Here is a 23,448-nt window from a genome sequence, read left to right as displayed (position 1 = left end):
ATTAACTTTGTTATAGATGACACCTCTGACTTACAGGTCACAATGGTAAGGGTCCCTAAGTTGTTTTGGGGGAACTTGAAAGCTGATCTTGTCTATTTCAAATCAGTGGAAACCACTGACCCCTCACTGGGGCCTGTACAGTTGGGCAATGGGCAACCTTTTGGCATCAGAGGAAAACTCCACCCTTGGGTCAGGTCAATGCTGCCGTTTTCTGAACATGCGTCCTATGAGATACGAAGAACATGAAATTTGACTACACATGCAGAGACCACTGAGTATGTCAAACTTCCTCATGTCCAATCTCCTCCACTCCTCATACCACCCTGCTTCTTTTTCTTATAACATTCCTAATCCCTATCCCTGGGAAGGCAGATTTGAGGCTTGTTTTCCCAATTCCACTTGACTGGCACCTTGCCCTTCAGTGATTGGTGTACTGCCAAGCAGGCAAAATGGGCCTTTTTCAGCAACAGACCAGGGAAGATTGTGTTTTTATTCTAAGTCTGATGGAAAAAATGGATAGTTGTGGAGAAACCTGATTAGATAAAAATGATATGATCCACCATGCACAACAGAATGAGAAGTTATGCTCCATTTGTGTACAATGTGTTAAGATGCTTTCTGTCATGTATAACTAAGTAGAACAAATAAAAACAAAAAAGATATGATCTATGGGAATGAACTGAGTGGGGTATCTAGCCAGGCGTGATGTTCAGATTCTCCCTGGCCTTTAAGTATATGTAGCCTTCCTTCCCTCTGGGTATTGGGCAGGACCACTCCGGAACAAGAGTCTTGTGTCTTACTTTTAGGAGAAGTAGATTAGAGAATTTCTTTATGACCATGCTTCACATAGAAAGAAAGGGAAGGTTGGAGTGACCTTTCTGATACTGCAGCTTTCTCAATTGCCAAAGTGCCATGTTTTGGGGTATCATATTCTTCTTTTGTGTGTGTGTGTGTGTGTGTGTGCACACATGCGTATATATACTGGGGATTGAACTCAAAAGCACCCAGAAAACCACTCCAGATGCAGGAACTCACAAAAGAGATTTTAATAAGGACATGAACAGAGTGTCTGCCCTTAAGGGAGAGAGAAAGAGTTCTAATAGCAGGGGAACCACCCTTAAGTAGCAGAAGCCCATGGACTAATTGGACTACTAGATTGAAAAATAGTGTGTGGGGAGGGGGCAGAAGCAGGGGAGAAATGGCTACAGCCTTGTTCCTTTCATTTCCTCATCTTTGTTTTTATAAGAAGATCCCTTTTGCACATATGGGCGAAGATCCATCTTCACTGAGTGCTTCATGCTGGACATGGGCATAGAACTGATTCAGAGGAGGAAGATGTCCTTGCAGTAGGCAGGGGTTGGGGAATGGATAATTCCCCTAGGGAGTACACTTGTAGCCAGGCTCCAATTCATCCTTTAGAAGGTCCTGATAGTCCTGTAATACAAGCCGGACAGATCTATTGGGGGAAAATTCCAATAGTTAGGAAAATGGCAGACAGGGTGAACAGCAAGAAAGGCAAGAATCTAGCTGTCAGTCCAGTCCTCATTCCTGGGTGTGGTTGTCTGGTGCCTCGGTATTCTGGTCCTTAGCCTCCAGAATGGGAAGAAGGGTGGAGAGCTTGATAGCCTTCAGCCAGAGGTGGAGAGGCCCCACTGGGGTGGTTGAGTATTTGTTGGAAGAAGCCTGGGGGTTAGAAGCTGGAGAGGAGTTTGTGGATTGAAAGTAGAGCTTAACCCAAAAAATGTATAGCCATCCTGGTAAACCTCAAACCTTAACAGCCGTTGGCACAGCCAGGATCACTGTACGGGGTCCCTGCCACCTGGGAGATAGAGGGTCTGTGGACTCCTGAGGAGAGGAGATAAGAACTTGGTCTTCTATTTGAAAAGGTTGAGCCAGGGGGCCAGACAAAGGGTCCAGGCGGGGGGAGTTGGTGTAACCCCTTAGGAATGCTTGAGTGTGGTTTAGGAGAGGAATGACTATATGAGAAGGAAGAGGGGAAGGAAGGGGCAATAACCCTGGGGGAAGGATGGGACAACCATACATCAGCTCAAAAGGGGAGATATTGGCAGGTTTCTTTGGGAGCGAACGAAGATGCAGAAGTGCAAGAGGAGGAGTTTAACTCAATCAAGGTGAAGTTCTAAAGAAAGTTTGGGTATTTTGTTTTTGTTTTTTGGTGCTGGGGATCAAACCCAGGGCCTTGTGCTTACAAGGCAAGCACTTTACCAACTGAGCTATCTCCCCAGCCCCTAAAGAAAGTTTGGTTAAGACATTTTTAAGAGTTCAGTTTATTCCTTCTGCTTTACCCAATGACTTCAGGTGAAAGGGAATATGGAAATGCCAAGGGATTCCAAAAACCTTGACAAGTTGTTGAGAAACTTGAGAGATAAATTCAGGTTCATTATCTGACTGGAAGGAGATAGGCACTCTAAAACGAGGAATGATTTCATGAAGGATAAAGAAAAAGACAGTTAATGCCCTTTTGTTTGAAGTGGGGATGGCTTCAACCCATCCCAAGAAGGTGTCTACCATGACCAAAAGGTCTTAGTGAATTGTGAGAACAAAGAAAGGGTAAAATAAATGGTGGAGGTATGAAAAACATTGGAGGGGTAGGGGAGTAACTCTTCCAGAATCTCAGGCAGCTATGGGTTGCTGAAGCATATATATTGGAAGGTGGGGGTAAGAGGGTGGCTGGATTTAAAGGAGGGCATTTCTTTTTTTATTTTAATTTATTTTTATTGTAAACAAATGGGATACATGTTGTTTCTGTTTGTACATGGAGTAACAGCATACCATTTGCATAATCATACATTTACATAGGGTAATGATGTTTGATTCATTCTGTTATTTTTTCCTTCCCCCCACCCCTCCCACCCCTCTTTTCCCTCTACACAGTCCCTCCTTCCTCCATTCCCCCCCTCCCACCCCTCATTATGTGTCATCATCCGCTTATCAGTGAGATCATTCGTCCTTTGGATTTTTGAGATTGGCTTATCTCACTTAGCATGATATTCTCCAATTTCATCCATTTGCCTGCAAATGCCATAATTTTATTCTTCTTTATAGATGAATAATATTCCATTGTATATATATATATATACCACAGTTTCTTTATCCACTCATCAATTGAAGGGCATCTAGGTTAGTTCCACAGTCTGGCTATTGTGAATTGAGCAGCTATGAACATGGATGTGGCTGTATCTCTGTAGTATGCTGATTTTAAGTCCTTTGGGTATAGGCCAAGGAGTGGGATAGCTGGGTCAAATGGTGGGTCCATTCCAAGTTTTCTAAGGAATCTCCACACTGCTTTCCAGAGTGGCTGCACTAATTTGCAGTAAAGGAGGGCATTTCTTAAAGGCTATGGAAGAGTCTGCAATAAAAGCAGTGGGAGCCCCAAAGGAAAGTTTTTTTGATTCCTGGGTTAAGATAAATGCTGCAGCCAATACCCTAAGACATGGTGCCTAGCCTCTTACAGTGGGGTCTAACCTTTTTGATAGGTATGCCACTGGACCAAAGGTGGGACCACACATGTAGTGAGAGAGAACTCACTTTTCTCAGAGAAAAATAGGTAGAATGATCTGGTAATGTCAGGGAGGTGTAGGGCTGGGGCTTGAAGAAGGGCTTTCCTTAGGGTCTGCAAAGGGGCTTCCACCGGGTTGAGAAGAGGTTCAGTGGGAGCGCCCTTTGAAGCCTCATACAAGGGGGCCACCAGGATGGAAAAATTTGGGATCCAGGATTGTAAATATCCTGCAAGCCCTAAAAAGGAAATGATTTCTTCCTTGGTAAATGGAGTGGGCATGTTGTGCAACAATGCTTTTTCTCTCTATAGTGATGGTCTTAAATTCAGATAAGAAGCTGACTCCTAAGTAAATAAGTAAATTTCCTAAGTAAATAACCCGAGGTTGGGAAAGCTGTACCTTTGCTGGAGAGACTATAACCTCTATCAGCCAGAAAATTCAGAAGCTTAATAGTGTCTCCTTGGGAGTCCTCAAGAGAGGGACTACATAGAGGAAGATTATCAACATACTGTAAGAGAGAGAGGAGGAAATGAAAGTAAGAGGCAAGATCATGAGACAGTGTTTGGACAAAGAGGTGAGGGCTGTTCTGAAATCCCTGTGGGAGAATTGTTCAAGTCAGCTAAGAAACTTGAGAGGATCAGTCCAGGTGAAAGCAAAGAAATCCTGCGAGTCAGGATGAAGAGGGACAGTGAAAAAGGTGTCCTTCAAATCCAACACAGAAAAGTGTGTGGTGGAGGAGATAGAGAAAAGCAAGGTGTAGGGATTGGGCTGTTGAGTTGATGATGCAGAGATCTTGCTCCAAATGGTAAGATCCATTAGGTTTTTTAACAGCAAGGATGGGAGTGTTATAAGACAAGTTGGTGGGGTGCAGGAAGCCTTTCTGCCTTATATCCAGGACAACTCGTTGAAGCCCTAAGAGGCTCCTTTGGGGAGGGGATATTGGGCCTGCGCTGGGTAGGATGTTGGGTCCTTCAAGTGAATGAGTACAGGTGAGCATGCAGCTACAGAGGGTGTGTAGATATCCCAAACCTTGGGATCAACAAGGGAGGGATGAAGAGGATATGAAGAATCAGGTTGGGTTCTATGTTCCTTCAATGTCATGAGGAGAGGAATAGCAAAGGAGTCTTGGTGGAGGCTCATGGTGGGTAAGAAGGAAACACCCAATTTAGTTATGATGTCCCCTCCCAAGAGGGAAATGGGACACATAGGAAATATCAAAAAGGAATGAATGAAGCAAATTTGCTCAATATGGCAACTTTTTGGAGGGGTTTATAGGAGGTGATATGGTTTTCCCTCTACCCCAACAATAGAGGGTTTGGCAAGGGAAGTGGGTCCCAAAAACTCCCACTGCACTGAGAAGGTGGCTCCAGTATCTATAAGGAAAGAGAGCTTCTGGCCTGCCACCGTAAGGGTCACCTGGGGCTCTTGAGTGGTGACAGTTGCCGGGTGTAGAAGTCCCAGGCCCCTTCAGTCATCCATCGCCAATCCCAGTAAGTCACTGGGGGGGAGGGAGTGAGGGTGACTTGGCACTTCTCCGAGCACCAGTGCAATCCACTGCCCAATGTCCCAGTTGGTGGCATTTTGGACAAGAACCTGGGGGCAGCCGGGGGTTGGGGCAGGCTCGTGCGCAGTGGCCCTCTTTTCTGCACTTGAAGCATGGGCCTGGAGGTCTTCTGTGACTGGGGGTGTCCCTAGAAGTGGCCAACTGGGCCGGTCTAGCTGGCTGAAAGGCTTTAGCTAGCATTAGGTATTTTAGTTTGGGGGGTTTTTTTCTTCTTCCCTTCGGTTATACACCCTGAATACCACCACTAGACCCTCTGGCCGTGGGGTAAGGGGGCCCCTGTCTAAACAATCAATTTAGCCTTTATGTCTGGGTAACTTTGAGAAAAAAAATAAACCATGAGTACTTCCTGAAGTTTATCATAATTAATAGGTTTAATGGCCGCCTTTCAAAGGTCTGCAAGGACACAAGTTTGGAACTTGTCCGGCCACACATGCCTGATCCCTGTGTTATTGTTATATTGGGGCTCCCTATCTTGTCTGCTTCAGCCCCAATGGGATGGATCAGGGTCAATTGGTGAACCTCATCTGTATAATTAATTACACACCTGTTCCCAGACTCTCCTGCACTTCTCAGGGGCCAAAGTGATGGACATGATCATATAAATATCATGCCAAGTAAGATCATAAGACTGAGTAAGAGACTGAAATTCCTTGATAAAGTTCACATCATTGTAAGTAAAGGAGCCTAGCTGCTTCTCTACCTGGGAAAGATCAGAAAGTGAAAAGGGAACATGGACTCTGATCACTCCCTCCACACCAGCCACCTCCTGTGGGGCTAGAATATGTACTCAGGACCACGTGATGGGAGGACTAGGTAGGCTGGGTGGGTGGGGGGTTGAGGAAACAGAAACAGAGCAGGGCAAAGGAGATGGAGGAGCAGCACCCAGAAAGGCCTCTGCCACAGGAGACCTGTATGGGGGTGGTTCATTAGCTGGGTGGAAGTCAGAGGAGGAGGAGGGATTAGGAGGGGGAGAAGAAGCCAAAAGGAGGGGTTCAGGCTTGCAGGAGGAGCAAAGATCAGGTTTAGTGTGCAAGAAAGAGAAGGCTTGAAGATAAGGAATTTCTTTCCGTTTGCCCACTCGCTCATAGAAGTTGTATAAATCCCATAAAACATTAGTATCCAAAGTGCCATTAATTGGTCATCTAGATTGATTATCCAAAGGATACTGTGGCCAATTATTATTACACAAGCAAATAAGTTTTGGTGGCTCTCGGTCAGGGATCGGGTGAAGGGATTTAAGAGTTTCTAGTAGACATCCCAAGTGTGAATCTGCCAGAATGAGAGACCTAGATCCCATAGTGGAGACTGAGAAACAGCCAAGTCAGTGTCAGGGTGTCCCAAGGTCACAGACTAGCTGACTGGAGATGAGGAGGCAGCACAATAATGGGAGTCATCACCCCCATCAGTATGTGCCGGGAAAAAGCCCAGGGGGTTGAGGACCTGGCAGCAGGATTTTCAAGAGGGAAAGTGGAGCCTCAACCCACAGAGAGAATCTCCATCATAAAGATTGGGGACCCACCCATCAGATAATGTCAACTAAGGGGGCCAGCTGTAACTGTAAAAGTCATGGCTGGGTGAACCCTGACTCCTCAACCACCTCAAGGGCACCAGACAATCAACAGTCGTGTCTCAGGTCAGCAGAGGAGAGTTTAAGTCAACCTAGGGGAAAACTGACCAATCTGAAGACTGGTGGATATGGAATCGAGTGTCTGGGCAAATGGAAGGTGAGACCAGCATCCAGGGGTCTGAGGTGACAGACAGGATTCCACTCGCCTAAGTGCCGATAGAAGAGCCCATCCGAGTCACAGCATCAATGAAAACACTCAGAAAACCATTCCAGACACAGAAACTCACACAAGAGATTTTAATAAGCTGACAGAGTATCTGCCCTTAAGGGTGAGAGAAAGAGCGCTACGAGCCTGGCAATTACCCTTAAGTAGTGGAAGCCCACAGGCTAATTGGACTAATGACTAATGAGGAAGTTGACAATATAGATTGAAAAATAGTGTGTGGGGAGTGGGCGGAATCAGGGGAGAAATGACTGCACCTTGTTCTTTTCAGAACCCAGCTCTACAACCCTAGCCATTTTTATTTTTTATTTTGAGACAGGGTCCTACTAAATTGCCTATGCTGGGCTTGAACTTGCAATTGTTAGGATTATAGGCCTGCACCATCAAGCTGTCTGGAGGTCACAATATCATATTCTGAGCCTCAAAAAGGAGCAGGATTATTTTGAGACAAGGAGGCACAAAATTTAAGGAAGCCTTCACTCTTAACATCATGCCAGTATTAGGTTGGTACTTGCAAATGAATGTCTCCTTAAATATTTTGCCCGGGATACCTCCCTACTTCTTCATCCTAGTCCCAATTCTGATCCCCACACATACTCTTCTTATGCTCTAACCAAATCCTCAAAATAACAGAAGAGGAAAAAAAATTAACAGAAGAGGATAGAGGAAAGACACGAGGTCTAGTCTCTCTTGCTTGACTGTTGTTGTCATCATGTTGAGTCTCTGACACTGTTCCCTTTGGCCTTCACTCTGACACTCTTCAGTCAAGGGTCTAGGCAGGAAACAAACCACTCTGCAATTGAAGAAGAAAGGCCCAGGTTCACTCAATCCTTCCAGCTCACCCCTCAGATGCTTCCCACACTTGTGACCTGCCAAACAGGACCACAGCTCCCCAGCCATGATTTATAGGCATGTCAATCATCTCTAATAGACAGGTTGTGTATAGCCTGCTCCAAAACCTTCAGCTGTCCAGTGTTTCCTGTGGAGTTCCTAGTGTTTGATAATTTAAATCCCCCTTTTAATCTTTATGGTCATATAGATTCTTTTATTCTCCCATGACTCTTTTTACAGCCTCAGAAGACAAAGTATTTTAACTATCTATAATCAAGGACGGGGGAAGCCATCCTATAATGCCCCAATCTGGCTTCCAGATAAGATTAAATGTGCCCCAAGTCCTTCAGCATGGCTAGTGCCAGGTTTGGGACAGGACCCAGGAGTCCTGTAACCTCAAAAGAGGGCCCTGGCCACTCCCATATCAAATATTTCTTTATTGCATAGTTCCCCACCTTCTGTAGGGGATCTGCCATTTGGTGCTTTTTCCTGGAACTATTATTTTGTGCTCTATATCTGACCTGTGCAAAAATGTGGTGAAACCTGAGTTTACTGCTAAATTGAACTCAAGTCCTGGTGAATATTTAAGCTGAAATGTCTTTCTATCTCTGAATATTTCATGACAATAGAGTAAAACAACCAGCATAATTTATTAATGGCTTATCACTCATCATAGGTATTAATACATTTTGCTGCACAGTGTCAACAAAGGGGAAATTAGCTTCAAGGGACAAGTCTGATGTGATGAAGTTCTTATTTCACTCTGACTTTTTATTTAACTGGGAATTGAACCCAGGACCCAGAGCATGTGAGGCAATTGCTTTACCACTGAACAAATTTCAAACCTTTTAAAAGTTTTTTTATTTTGCTCCAGGAGTGGTGGCACAAATGGATGGTAATCCCAGTGACTCAGGAGACTTAGGCAGGAAGATTACAAGTTTGAGACCAGTCTCAACAACATACCAAGATCCTTCGGATTTAGCGAGAACTTATCTCAAAATAAAACATTTAAAAAACAAAGGGTTGGGGACGTGGCCCAGTTAAACAGAGTTAAACAACTCTGGGTTCAATGCCTGGTATAAAAAAAGTTATTTTGAGAGGGGGTCCCTAAATTGCTGAGGCTAGCCTGCAGGTTGCCATCCCCCTGCCTCAGCCTTCTGAGTAGCTGGAATTACAGGTGTGCACCACCAGGCCCAGTTTCACTCAGGTTTTTGACAAAACTTCATTCATGGACTCATCATGACATCTTTTGGCTCATCATTAGGTGGGAAAGGGAGGTCTGTGGTCATGGCCCAGGCACAACTGGGCTGCGCTGAGATGTGGTGCTCTCCAGCAGACGTTACAGCAGTCCTGTATTAGCTTGCTATCAAGATTAAACACCTGAGATAATTAACTTAAAAAGAGAATAGATTTATTTTGGCTCATGGTTTTGGAGCTTCCAGTCCATCATTGGTTGGCCCCATTGCTTTGGGCCTGTGGTGAGGTAGCACATCAGAGTGTGGGCACATGGCAGATAAACCCTTTCACTCCATGATCCAGGAAGCAAAGAGAAAGAGGAAGGGACCAGGGTCCCACAGTCCCTATCAGGGGCATGCCCCTAATGACTTAAGGACCTCTACAGGCCCCATTTCCTAAAGATTCCACCATCTGTGGGGGTGGGGTTCACATCATCACAAGAAGTACAATAAGCTATTTTGAGAGAGCAAGAAAGAAAAAGCATTCACATAACTTATTTTACAGTCTGCTGTTACAGACTGCTATAATTGTCCTATTTTATTATTAGCTATTGTAATCTCTTACTGAACCCATATTACAAATTAAACTTCATAGGTACAGAAAAAAACAGCACACATAGGTTGCAGCACTATCCATAGGCATCCCCTGTTGATAAGAGAGGCTATGGTGGCTTCCAGTTTCTGACTTGGAGCCCAATGTGAAGTGATTAACAATGGATGGAAAAGAAAGAAATAGGCTTAGCTGTATTAGCAGGGATTTAGGTTGATAGAGAGAAGCCTGCAGGCATAAGCAGCTCTACTCTTGCTGGAATGCTCTTTTCATCCTCTTAGGTCTCTTCCCCTGCCCCTTTGGACTGTGCTGTCAAAGCCATTCAGCAATCAGGGTTCTGTGCAAGGAACGGAAACCACCCTAGGAACTCTAGGTATTCTGAACGGAAAGAATTTGGTACAGGAAATTCAAAATTGCTGAAGGAGTGGGATAACTCCCCAGACTTTACAGAACTGACCTACATTTGATGCTGCCAGAGCAACTGTTGGCCCAAACTTGAACTTTCTTGTTGTCATGTAAATATCAATTTGTTGTTAAGGAAATTAAGAAACTGTTGAAAATCTATTTTGAGAATAAAATAATACAAACTTATTTACATTTTCAAGAAATCCTGACTTTTGCAGTTTCTTCTGTCAATTTGAGCAGCTGTAACCATAGGCAAATGTGTCTGTTTCACTGCAACTTTATCAGAATTGGACTTTTTCATTAAATACTTTTCCACCCTGTTTCTAAAAATTGAGACTTTAAAATTTTTTATTGGTTCTTTTTAGTTATACAGGACACTAGAATATAGTTTGGCATATTTATACAACATGAAATATATCTTATTCTGATTAGGATTCCAGTCTTGTGTATGTACATGATGGTGACACAGGAAAGTTATGTCAGACTCATTCCACTGTCTTTCCTATTCCTATCCCCCCTCCCTAAAATTGAGACATTTTTATTTTAAGAAATTATTCTTAAATCATTTTAGAAGACATCCTGTCCAAGAAGATTCCAAAAGAAAGGTCAATGCAAGGAGCACAGACTGAGGAGCACAAACTGAGACAGGAAATTTTTTTCTTTTTTCTCTAATTAAATGTCATTAACTGGGCATGGAGGTGCACACCTGCAAATCCCAGAGATTCAGGAGGTTGAGGCAGGAGAATGGCAAGTTCGACGTCAACCTTAGCGATTTAGTTGATGCTAAATCATGTGATTTTATTTCACGATAAAACTTTTTTTTTTTTTTTAATTTCTAAAGGGCTGAGTGGTCCCTGGGTTAAATCCCCGTACCCATCCCTACACTAAATGCCATTACATTTGAAAAAAATATATTCTTAAAGACTTCCCTTGCATTTGAGTTATCAGTCTACCCGTTTTTCTTTCTTTTCTTTTCTTTCTTTTTCTTTCCTTCCTTCCTTCCTTCCTTCCCTCCCTCCCTCCCTCCTTTCTTTCTTTCTCTTTCTTTCTTTCTTTCTCTTTCTTTCTCTTTTTCTTTCTCTTTCTCTTTCTTTCTCTTTCTCTTTCTTTCTTTCTCTTTCTTTCTCTCTTTCTTTCTTTCCCTCCCTCCCTCCCTTCCTTCCTTCCATCCTTCCTTCCTTCTTTCCTTTCTTTTTGTACCAGGGATTGAATCCAGGGGTGCTCAACCCCTGAGTCACATCCCCAACCTGTTTTATATTTTATTTAGAGACAGGGTCTTGCTCAGTTGCTTAGAATCTTGCTACATTGGTGAGGCTGGCTTTGAACTCAATCCTCCTGCTTTGGCCTCCCCAGCCTCTGGGATTACAGGTATGCGCCCCTGTAGCTGGTTTCTCTGCCCATTTTCTGTTTATGAGTTATTTCATTGCTCATCTACTGAAGGCTTACTTAAATCATAACTTTAACTGAGGTATTAATGTAGTATAATTTTTTTTGTGACCTCTTAATTATATAAGTATTATTTCACATGTTTTTCCCCAACAGGTTCTTTCTTTTTACCTGCTCCTCTAATGTAGGACTCTGTCTAAATATCTATCTATACATCTCCTATGTGAAAACACAACATTAATACTTCCATTTATTGAGCTCCTATTTTGTGCCAGACACCAGGTGATTGTTGATATACAAAATTCCTTTTTTTATTTTTTTATTTTTTCCATTTATTTATTTATTTATTTGTTACAATGCTGGGGGTAGAACCCAGGGCCTTGATAAGTGCTCCATCACTGAGCCACATCTCCACCTACAAGCCCCAGCACTACTATTATAGGGCTGGGACATTCTGAGAAACTGAGGCAATACAAAGAACCCCCTTCAAACCCCAATTCTTGCTACCAAGTCAGAAAGATTTTAGATATGTCACTCAGAGTAACAGGATTGAGTTTATTGAAGGAATAGGAAAGGGGAAAGGGGACACTTTCAAGGGACAGAGTGGGTCCTCTCAGAGTGGAGAGGAACAATGTACCTCTCCTACACACTAGTTTTATTGGGGATCCCAAAAAGAGAGTCCTGCCCAGGTCCACCTCTTGACTTTTGATTGACAGCAGGATGACATCAGACTTTCAAGTGCCCCCTGCCAGAGCAACTCTGGTTCACCTTGGCTCATGTTGACCAGTTCTAATTGGATTTTTAACCATACATTCTTACAGATTTTCTGATTAAAAGAAACTATCTTTATCTTCCAGAATCAGGTCGTTAAAAGGATCACAAAAGTCTCTGCCTTCACAGTACCTTGGGTTCCTCTTATCAATGTTATTCTCTACCTGCATTTCCTTGCAGATAACAGGTAGCTTGCTGAGGAATGTAACACATGCTGTCCACTTAGGTCAGGCAGGGCTACAGGCAAATTACTTTTTGGCAAAGAAAGCATGGTGGGGTCAGCACAGTGGGCCATTTTATAGAATTATTTTCTTAACCTTGTGTTCCTGATACTGATACCGCCGTTTACCGGTGATGAGTCCTGCTCCTTGTAATGTTGAAGATTGAACACTAGAGAAGCATGCCAAGGCAAGCAGATTAAGCAGGTTTTATTTAAAGGTAATAATACAGACTTCTTCTGGCAGGAAGAAGGGGGCCATGGCTGATGCTCTAAAGTCCCAAGAAGTGAGCGCACCCTACATCTTTTATAGGTTAAATTCTCTTTTGTTCTCCAGTTCTCTCCCTACTTATCTCTCCTTCCTGCCTACATGACTAGGCCTGGTTTTGCATTAAGTGAGAAGCCATGGGCAGGGGGAGGGCTAAGGTGATTCGGGCACGTAAGGGCCCAGGGGGCATTAATTAGCAGCCCCTTTGTTTGCAGTCCTTGATAAAGGCAGGTAAATTTGGTAATCAATGGGCTCCGGAGATCCTTGACATTCCATTCTCCCAGGGGCAGTCTCCAACTTCCAGAGGCAGATGGCTTCATGGCTTCATTTCCTCGATTTGATCTCATCCCCTATTTCCTGTTTCTACACTAACTACCTGTCCTTAATTCTGGCTTCATTCCCACCATCCTCACTGAACTATTTCTCCAATCCTGCTACACAATATCCCCCCCCCAATCTTCCAAACAATCCATTTTACAAAAGTTAAGCAACTTGCTAGAGGTTTTATTCATGGTAAAGATTTGAATGTAGGTCTTTCTGCCTCTAAATATTCTAATGCGATTCATTCCTGCTGTACTCTCTCTTTCTAAATACTCCTTTGGATTCAATCCCTAGCACCACAAAAAATTAAAATTAAAATTTTCTTTTAATTACTTCTTGTCAAGTTTTTCCTCCAGCACTTGTTAAACCAGTTAAATTATTTTTCTCCTATGTTATGTTTATGTGGTAAATTACATTGATGTTAAAGAAATTTTTTAAAAAAATATTTTTAAAAGATTTATGGTGAATGTAAGTGTAAAAGAAAAGTGAAAATTACAAAAGCTAAAATATTCCATTGTAATTGAGTTAATCAGCATAAATAGGCTACATTGTAGAAGAAGCCACACAACAAAATGTTACTGTCTAACAGAGATGACAATTTTAATTTTCTGATGTGGGTTTGTGGGGCTCTTTTCAATCCAGTGATTCAAGGTTTTCTTTTTACTTTTGTGGTGCTGGGGTTGGAACCAGGGCCTTTGCCAGGTGTATGCCAGGCAAGGGCTCTACCCCTGGAGAGGCATTCCCAGTATTCAGAGTAAGCTTTCCCTCAATATATTGCTACTATGTATCAATTCTTTATATCTTTCAAAGAGACAGGGTCTTGCCCTGCCAGTGGTGCACACCTGTAATCTCAGTGGCTAGGGCCATTGATGCAAGAGAGTCCCTGTAATGTATAAAGCTGCTCCACCACCCATTCCATTGCACTTGTCAATCTGTGAACATCCTAGCTAGCTATTGGTTCATCAGTCAGCTTGCAAGTATCCTTCTCCGATATTGGTCCCGTTAGCCCAGCAGAATTCAATTGTTTACTATAGCTTCCCCGCTATCTTTTCTCATCCTTCTGTCTGTCCTCCTCACTTTCTCTATCCTCCTGGCCTTCCACTCTCTCTAGCGCGTGCCCTTTCTCTTTTCCTCTCATTTTCTCTCTTACCCTGCAGGGAGACACTCTGTTTGCTTAATAAATTCCCTTATGTGATTTCCCATGTCGGCGTGGTTCTGTGGAAATTCCCTTACAGTCCCGAGTTCAAAGCCAGTTTCAGAAATTTATCAAGGTCCTAAGCAACTCAGCAAGACCCTGTTATCCCAGTGACTTGGGAGGCTGAGGCAGGCTGATAGGGAGTACAAAGCTAGCCTCAGCAAAAGCAAGGTGTTAAGCAACTCAGTGAGACCCTATCTCTAAATAAAATACAAAATAGGGCTGGGGATGTGACTCAGTGGTCAAGTGGCCCTAGGGAGTTCAATCCCCAGTACAAAAAAAACAAACAAACAAAAAAAAAAAACAAAGGGGTGGGACATGCTGAGAATATAGCTTAGTGGTAAAGCAAAGCACCCCTGGGTTTAATCCTTGATACGAGAGAGAGAGAGAGAGAGAGAGAGAGAGAGAGAGAGAGAGAGAGAGAGACAGTCTTGCGGTACTGCCCAGGCTTGTCTGAACCTCTTGGTTCAAGGGATTTTCTTATCTCAGCTCTGGGACTAGCTGGGACTACAGGTGCATAGCACTGCCCCCATATTTTAGTGTGTGTATGAGTGTGTGTATATATGTACATACATATATATATATATATAAATATTTTGGGGGTAGGTACCAGGGATTGAACCCAGGGGTGCTTAACCACTGAGCCACATCTCCAGTCCTTTTTTCTATTTTATTTAGATAAGATCTCGCTGAGTTGCTAAGTGCCTCCCTAATCTGCTGAGGCTGGCTTTGAGTTCACAATCTTTCTGCCTCAGACTCCCAAGATGCTGGGATTACAGGCCTGCACCACAGCACCTGGCATCTAGTGTATTTTTAATCTTTTCATTCTTACTTTCTGGTGTTCCAAGGGCTTCTTTTTTAAATTCCTTTCCATTTCGAGTATTTCCTTTAGTTGTTCCTTTTGGTCTGGTCAACTGGACCAATTCTCTTAATTTCCCTCTCTCTGAGAATTACCTTGATGTCTCCTTTATCCCTGAATTCTGGGTATAGAATTCTTGACGGATGATTCTTTTCTTTCAATACTTGAGAAAATTGCTGTCCCACCTCCTTTTGGCCTCCATGGTTTGTGACAGGAGACCTGCTATCATTCCAAGTTTTTTCCCATATAGATAATGGCTTGTTTCTCTTTTGTTGTTTTCAAGATTTTTTCTTTGTTTTTGGCTTTGGGGAATTGGATTATGATGTGTCATGGCATAGTTTTTTGGGGGGCTTATCATGTTTGGGATTTGTCGCTGGCTCTTTGCGGTTCCAAAATCCATGGATATTTGTCACCGCCTGCAGCAACAACTTGCACGGGTCTTATGGGTGGTGGAGTGGAAACTGAGGCACTTCTATCTTTCTCTTTAGTGCACTGCTTTCTTGCTTGTTTACTTATAGAGGATAGAGGAAATGAGGTTTACTTGCTTTGAGAGGAGAGAGAGAGAGACTTTGCTTATCAGAGAGAGAGACTTTGCTTAAGAAACTTGCTAAGCCTTAAAGAGACAGAAAGATGCACCTCAAACAGATGTGGGGTGCGTGGAGAGAGAAGCTTACTTACCTCGGCATAAATCTCGGTGGGACCTCCAAATCTGATACCGCCGTTTACCGATGACGAGTTCTGCTCCTTCTAATGTTGAAGATTGAACACTAGAGAAGCACGCCAAGGCAAGCAGATTAAGCAGGTTTTATTTAAAGGTAATAATACAGACTTCTCCTGGCAGGGAGAAGGGTGCCATGGCTGATGTTCTAAATTCCCAAGAAGTGAGCGCACCCTACATCTTTTATAGGTTAAAGTCTCTTTTGTTCTCCAGTTCTCTCCCTCCTTATCTCTCCTTCCTGCCTACGTGACTAGGCCTGGTTTTGCATTAAGTGAGAAGTCATGGGCAGGGGGAGGGACAAGGTGATTCAGGTAGGCAAGGGCCCAGGGGGCATTAATTAGCAGCTCCTGGTTTGCAATCCTTGATAAAGGCAGGTAAATTTGGTAATCAATGGCCTCCGGAGATCCTTGACATTCCATCCTTCCAGGGGCAGTCTCTAACTTCCAGAGGCAGATGACTTTATGGCCTCCATTTCCTCGATTTGACCCGATCCCCTATTTCTACACTAACTACCTGTTCCCAATTCTGGCTTCACCAGGGTTTGATCCCAGCACCACAAGAAACAAAACCAAAAATCTTTTTCAGATAATTCTAATATCTATATCATTTTAGTGTAGATTTTATTGGTTGTTCTCATTCATGTTGAGATTTTCCTGTCCTTGGAATGAGTATATTTAAAAAATGCTTATTTTAAAGTTTATTCATTATGGGTTTTATGTTTTTATTAAAATAAACCAGTTGCCATTAAAAGTATTTCAGTTCACTCGGTATGGATGTTTCCTGTGCCCAATGAGGTAATACAGAGAGGGGCCTTGACTTTTCTATTGGATAGGTCAGCTTTGCTTGGTGGCACAAGTGATTTTTTAATTTTTTGGTAGAGGGGATTGAAACCAGAGATGCTTTACCACTAAGCTAAGTCCCCATTCGTTTTCATTTTTATTTTACTTAAATTTATTTTTTGGCGGGGGTACTGGGGATTGAACTCAGGGGCACTCAACTACTGAACCACATCCCCAGCCCTATTTTGTATTTTATTTAGAGACAAGGTCTCACTGAGTTGCTTAGCACCTTACTTTAGCCGAGCCTGGCTTTGAACTCAAGGTCCTCCTGTCTCAGCCTCCCAAGCTGCTGAGATTACAGGTGTGAGCCATCATGCTCAGCCTATTTTTTTTCTTAAAAAGGAAAATATTGGCATCAGATCTGCTATTTTGCTGCTGCCATTATTCTTCCTCCCCCACACCACTTTACAACCCAGATTGCTAGCCTGCCCACTTCCTAGCCAGTAATTGGTCAAGATTGTTAGCCATTTTCTCTCTCTCTCTCTCTCTCTCTCTCTCTCTCTCTCACCCTGTGCACAGACACTCTGCCTGTTCACTTAATAAAGTCTTCTGCGTGAGTTCCCGCGTCCGAAGGGGTTTCTGGGTGCTTTCAGAAAAAAAAAAAAATTTTTTTTTTTCTGGTGTTGGGGATTGAACTCATGGCACTCTACCACTGAAATCCATCTCCAGACCTTTAACATGTTGAGATTGCCCAGGCTGACCTTGAATTTGCCATCTTCTTGTGCAGCTGTGTGTGGCTAGCTTGAATTTAATTTTAAGTGTAAAATTATACAGTGCTGCATGTCAGCAATTCCTCTAACGTGTAACCTGAGGAGATCATACAAGCCACCAAAAGTGGTTTCATGATTTGTATAAAATTGGAAACACCTGTTTGCCGTCTATCACTGTATCTTCAATTATAAAAAGACATTAATTTTAAACTTGCTTTTCTCATTAATAATTGGTCCATCCTGTAAATCATATGAAAAGTGTTCTTAGAACACTTCTATGTTCTTAGAACATAGAAGGCACTTATCTTTAAATTTAATTTCTATTCTTAAACCTGTAACTATTTGCTTTGCAATGTTGCAGCCATTTTCAAAACAGGAGAATCCAAACCCTTTGGAGAATTCTCATAACTCTTTAATGTACTTCATTGCAGGGTCTATGGGATATGATTTTTATTTTACATATTTAATGATAAACTGTACTGCCTCTGAACAGTCAGCAACAATGTAATTCTGTTTTTAATTGCTGATTTTTTAAACATTGAACTGCTAATGCATACATATCAAATGATCTTTCCAGAAAGAGATTTTAATTAAATGCACATTAAAAATTAGCTGCAGTTGCCAAGCTTTGTCTTTTAGGAGATGATTGGGAACGACATAGGAGAGCATAGCTGTACAGCTGGGACGGTGTGGGTGTTTGTTTTGTGTAGCTGAGCAGAAGTTGAGACAGACAGGTGAAGTGTCTGTGGAGTGGGGAACGGGTGTGCACTTGAACCCAGTAGCAGAGGATCTGGGGTTTCTTGGGTTGGTAGTGTGGCCATAGTTCTGTTGGTGGTTGCCCTCCCTTTTCTCCCGACCCCAACCTCCGCGTGGACAGTTACCCCCAGATTCTTCTCCTTCTACTTTGTTGTTATTGTTCTTTTTAGTTATACATGACAGTAGGATGGATTTTGACATGTCATACATACATGGAGTTTAACTTTCCATTCTTGTGGTTGTACATTATGTGGCGTTAACACTGACCGTATATTCATATATGAGTATAGGAAAGTTGTGTCTGACTCATTCTACTGTCTTTCCTGTTCCCATCCCTCACTTCTTCCCCCCCAATCCAGTGAACCTCTACCCCACCCCCACCCCTTGCCTATTGTGTGTCAGCAGTCAGCATATTAGAGAGAAAAAATATGCAACACTTCAGGAATTTGCGTGTCATCCTTGCGCAGGGGCCATGCTAATCTTCTCCGTATGGGTCCAATTTTAGTATATGTGCTGCTGAAGCAAGCACTCCTTGCACTGTATTCAGAATGTTACTGAAAGAGCTCGGTCCTTGTCCCTGATGCCAATCCAATAAGGAGGACATGGTTTTGAGAAAAAGGAAAAAAAAGCTTTATTGCTTTGCTAGCAAAGGAGAAACACAGGGGCTCCTGCCCCAGAGGCTGTAATTCTGCCCATCAGCAAGGACAGGGGGCTTGTAAAGACTCAAAGGCTACATTCCACATATTCTCTGTTGGAGTTGTAATTCACTTGTTAATTAGGGAGAGAGTCATTTCTGAGATATTATGGTACCATCCCTAAAGTCTGGATTGCTTCCTTCCTGTGGTGGGTGTGTACTCAAGGACAGATAACTCTACCTAAAATGGGGGGAAAAGTTAATTCTGTTTCCCCTGGGATTAGGGAGGAGCAGGGAGAGAGGAAGAGAAAGAAACATGTTCATTTTTTTTTTATTGTAAACAAATGAGATACATGTTGTTTCTGTTTGTACATGGAGTAACAGCATACCATTTACATATTCATACATTTACATAGAGTAATGATGTTTGATTCATTCCATTATTTTTTTGCTTCCCCTCCCACCCCTCCCACCTCTCTTTTCCCTCTATAAAATCCCTCCTTCCTCCATTCTTGCCCCCCTCCCACCCCCCATTATGTGTCATCATCCGCTTATCAGTGAGATCATTCGTCTTTTGGATTTTTGAGATTGGCTTATCTCAGCATGATATTCTCCAATTTCATCCATTTGTCTGCAAATGCCATAATTTTATCATTCTTTATGGCTGAGTAATATTCCATTGTGTATATATATACCACAGTTTCTTTATCCATTCATCAATTGAAGGACATCTAGGTTGGTTCCACAGTCTGGCTATTGTGAATTGAGCAGCTATGAACATGGATGTGGCTGTATCTCTGTAGTATGCTGATTTTAAGTCCTTTGGGTATAGGCCAAGGAGTGGGATAGCTGGGTCAAATGGTGGTTCTATTCCAAGTTTTCTAAGGAATCTCCACACTGCTTTCCAGAGTGGCTGCACTAATTTGCAGCCCCACCAGCAATGTATGAGTGTACCTTTTTCCCCACATCCTCTCCAACACCTATTGTTGCTTGTATTCTTGATAATCGCCATTCTAATTGGAGTGAGATGGAATCTTAGTGTAGTTTTGATTTGCATTTCTCTTATTACTAAAGATGGTGAACATTTTTTCATATGTTTGTTGATTGCTTGTAGATCTTCTTTGGTGAAGTGTCTGTTCATTTCCTTAGCCCATTTGTTGATTGGTTATTTGTATTCTTGGTGTAGAGTTTTTTGAGTTCTTTATAGATTCTGGAAATTAGCGCTCTTTCTGAAGTATGAGTGGCAAAGATATTCTCCCACTCTGTAGGCTCTCTCTTCGCATTGCTGATAGTTTCCTTTGCTGAGAGAAAGCTATTTAGTTTGAATCTATCCCAGTTATTGATTCTTGCTTTTATTTCTTGTGCTATGGGAGCACAAGAAATAAAACTTAACTTCCTGTTAAGGAAGTCTGATCCTAAGCCAACAAGGTGAAGATTTGGACCTACTTTTTCTTCTATAAGATGCAGGGTCTCTGGTCTGATTTCAAGGTCCTTGATCCATTGTGAGTTGAGTTTTGTGCAGGGTGAGAGATAAGGGTTTAGCTTCATTCTGTTGCATATGAATTTCCAGTTTTCCCAGCACCATTTGTTGAAGAGGCTATCTTTTCTCCATTGCATATTTTTGGCACCTTTGTCTAGTATGAGAAAATTGTATTTATTTGGGTTTGTGTCCGTGTCCTCTATTCTGTACCATTGATCTACCTGTCTATTTTGGTGCCAATACCATGCTGTTTTTGTTACTATTGCTTTGTAGTAGAGTTGAAGTTCTGGTATTGCAATACCCCCTGTTTCATTCTTCCTGCTAAGGATTGCTTTAGCTATTCTGGGTTTCTTATTCTTCCAGATGAATTTCATAATTGCTTGCTCTATTTCTGTAAGGTACGTCATTGGGATTTTAATTGGAATTGCCTTGAATCTGTATAGCACTTTTGGTAGTATGACCATTTTGACAATATTAATTCTGCCTATCCAAGAACATGGGAGATCTTTCCATCTTCTAAGGTCTTCCTTAATTTCTTTCTTCAATGTTTTGTAGTTTTCATCGTAGAGATCTTTTACCTCGTTGGTTAGATGGATGCCCAAGTATTTTATTTTTTTCAAGGCTATTGCAAATGGAGTTGTTTTCCTCATTTCCCTTTCAGCTGTTTCATCGCTTGCATATAAAAATGCTGTAGATTTATGCGTGTTGATTTTGTAGCCTGCTATTTTGCTGAATTCATTGATGAGGTCTAGAAGTTTTCTGGAGGAGGTTTTTGGATCCTCTAAATATAGAATCATGTCATCCACAAATAGTGACAGCTTAAGTTCCTCTTTTCCTATTCGTATCCCTTTAATTTCTTTAGTCTGCTTAATTGCTCTGGCTAGAGTTTCGAGGACAATGTTGAATAGAAGTGGTGAAAGAGGACATCCCTGTCTTGTTCCCATTTTTAAAGGGAATGCTTTCAGTTTTTCTTCATTAAGAATGATGTTGGCCATGGGCTTAGCATAAATAGCCTTTACAATGTTCAGGTATGTTCCTACTATTCCTATTTTTTCTAGTGTTTTGAGCATGAAGGGGTGTTGTATTTTGTCAAATGCTTTTTCTGCGTCAATTGAAATAACCATATGATTCTTATCCTTAAATCTATTGACATGATGGATTATGTTTATTGATTTACGAATGTTGAACCATCCTTGCATTCCAGGAATGAACCCCACTTGATCGTGGTGCACAAGTTTCTTAATATGTTTTTGGATATGGTTTGCCAATATTTTGTTAAGGATCTTAGCATCTATATTCATCAAGGATATTGGTCTAAAATTTTCTTTCCTTGATGTGTCTTTTCCTGGTTTGGGTATGAGGGTGATATTAGCTTCATAGAATGAGTTCGGTAGGGTACCCTCCTTTTCTATTTCGTGGAATACTTTGAGAAGTATTGGAATGAGTTCTTCTTTGAAGGTCTTGTAGAACTCGGCTGAGAATCCGTCTGGTCCTCGGCTTTTCTTGGATGGTAGATTTTTAATGGCTTCTTCTATTTCATTGCTTGATATTGATCTGTATAAATTGTGTATGTCCTCCTGGTTCATTTTGGGAGGAGCATATGTTTCTAGAAATTTGTCAATGTCTTCAGTACTTTCTATTTTGTTGGAATACAGATTTTCAAAGTAGCTTCTCATTTTGTTCTGTATCTCAGTGCTGTCTGTCGTGATATTTCCTTTTGCATCATGAATTTTAGTAATTTGAGTCTTCTCTCTCCTCTTTGTTAGTGTGGCTAAGGGTTTGTCTATTTTGTTTACTTTCTCAAAGAACCAACTTTTTGTTTTGTCAATTTCTTGAAGTTTCTTTTGTTTCAATTTCATTGATTTTAGCTCTGATTTTAATTATTTCCTGTCTTCTACTACTTTTGCTGTTATTCTGTTCTTCTTTTTCTAGGGCTTTGAGCTGTAATGTTAGGTCAATTAGTTGCTGACTTTTCATTCTTTTCTGGAATGTGCTCCATGCAATGAATTTTCCTTTTAGTACTGCTTTCATAGTGTCCCAGAGATTTTGATATGTTGTATCATCATTCTCATTGACCTCTAAGAATTTTTTAACCTCCTCCCTGATGTTTTTTGTTATCCATGTTTCATTCAATAGCATATTATTTAGTCTCCAAGTGTTGGAGTAATTTCCCTTTTTTATTTTGTCATTGATTTCTACTTTCAGTCCATTATGATCTGATAGAACACAAGGCAGTATCTCTATTTTTTTGCATTTCCTAAGGGCTGCTTTGTGGCATAACATATGATCTATTTTCGAGAAGGTTCCATGTGCTGCTGAGAAGAAAGTGTATCCGCTTGTTGATGGATGGAATATTCTATATATGTCTATTAAGTCTAGGTTATTGATTGTGTTATTGAGTTCTATGGTTTCTTTGGTTGGATTTTGTTTGGAGGATCTATCTAGTGATGATAGCGGTGCATTAAAGTCGCCCAGAATTATTGTGTTGTGGTCTATGTGATTCCTGGAATTGAGAAGGATTTGTTTGATGTACAGGGATGCACCATTGTTTGGGGCATAAATATTTACTATCGTTATGTCTTCCTGATTTATGGTTCCCTTAAGCAGTATGAAATGTCCTTCTTTATTCCTTCTGACTAACTTTGGCTTGAAGTCCACTTTATCTGATATAAGGATGGAAACCCCCGCTTTTTTACTGAGTCCATGTACATGGTAGGTTTTTTCCCATCCTTTCACCTTAATCTGTGGATGTCTTTTTCTATGAGATGACTCTCTTGAAGGCAGTATATTGTTGGGTCTTTCTTTTTAATCCATTCTGCCAGTCTATGTCTTTTGATTGATGAGTTTAGGCCATTAACTTTCAGGGTCATTATTGAGAAATGATTTGTATTCCCAGTCATTTGGCTTATTTTTGGTTTTTAAGTTGGCTTGGTTTCTCCTCTGAGTGGTTTTTCTCTAAGGTAGTTCCTCCCTTTGCTGACCTACATTGTTGTTTTTCATTTCCTCCTCATGGAATATTTCATTGAGAACATTCTGTAGTGCAGGCTTTCTATTTGTAAATTCTTTTAACTTTTGTTTATCATGGAAGGATTTTATTTCATCTTCAAATCTGAAGGTTAGTTTTGCTGGGTATAGGATTCTTGATTGGCAACCATGTTCTTTCAGAGCTTGAAATATGTTATTGTAGGCCCTTCTAGCTTTTAGAGTCTGGGTTGAGAAGTCGGCTGCTATCCGTATTGGTCTCCCCCTATATGTAATCTCATGCTTTTCACTCATGGCCTTCAAAATCCTATCTTTATTTTGTATGTTAGGCATTTTCATTATAATGTGTCTTGGTGTGGATCTGTTGTGATTCTGTGCATTTGGTGTTCTGTAAGCCTCTTGTATTTGATTTTCCATTTCAT

The 23,448-nt window shown here is 41.7% G+C and overlaps 1 long non-coding RNA gene across 1 annotated transcript in view; it reads right to left on the bottom strand.

Annotated features, from left to right (window-relative positions):
• Positions 1–6,929: 6,929 nt before the first annotated feature.
• LOC306658825 overlaps positions 6,930–23,448 on the bottom strand; it is a 29,629-nt gene continuing 13,110 nt past the window's right edge. Inside the window, exon 2 of the long non-coding RNA XR_013763163.1 lies at positions 6,930–7,662. This is a non-coding gene — a long non-coding RNA (uncharacterized lncRNA). The remainder of the gene's footprint in view (positions 7,663–23,448) is intronic.

The sequence above is a fragment of the Sciurus vulgaris genome (genome assembly GCF_902686455.1).
Source record: "Sciurus vulgaris genome assembly, chromosome: 1".
NCBI classification, from domain to species: domain Eukaryota; kingdom Metazoa; phylum Chordata; class Mammalia; order Rodentia; family Sciuridae; genus Sciurus; species Sciurus vulgaris.
This window is presented reverse-complemented; position numbering and strand designations above follow the sequence as displayed.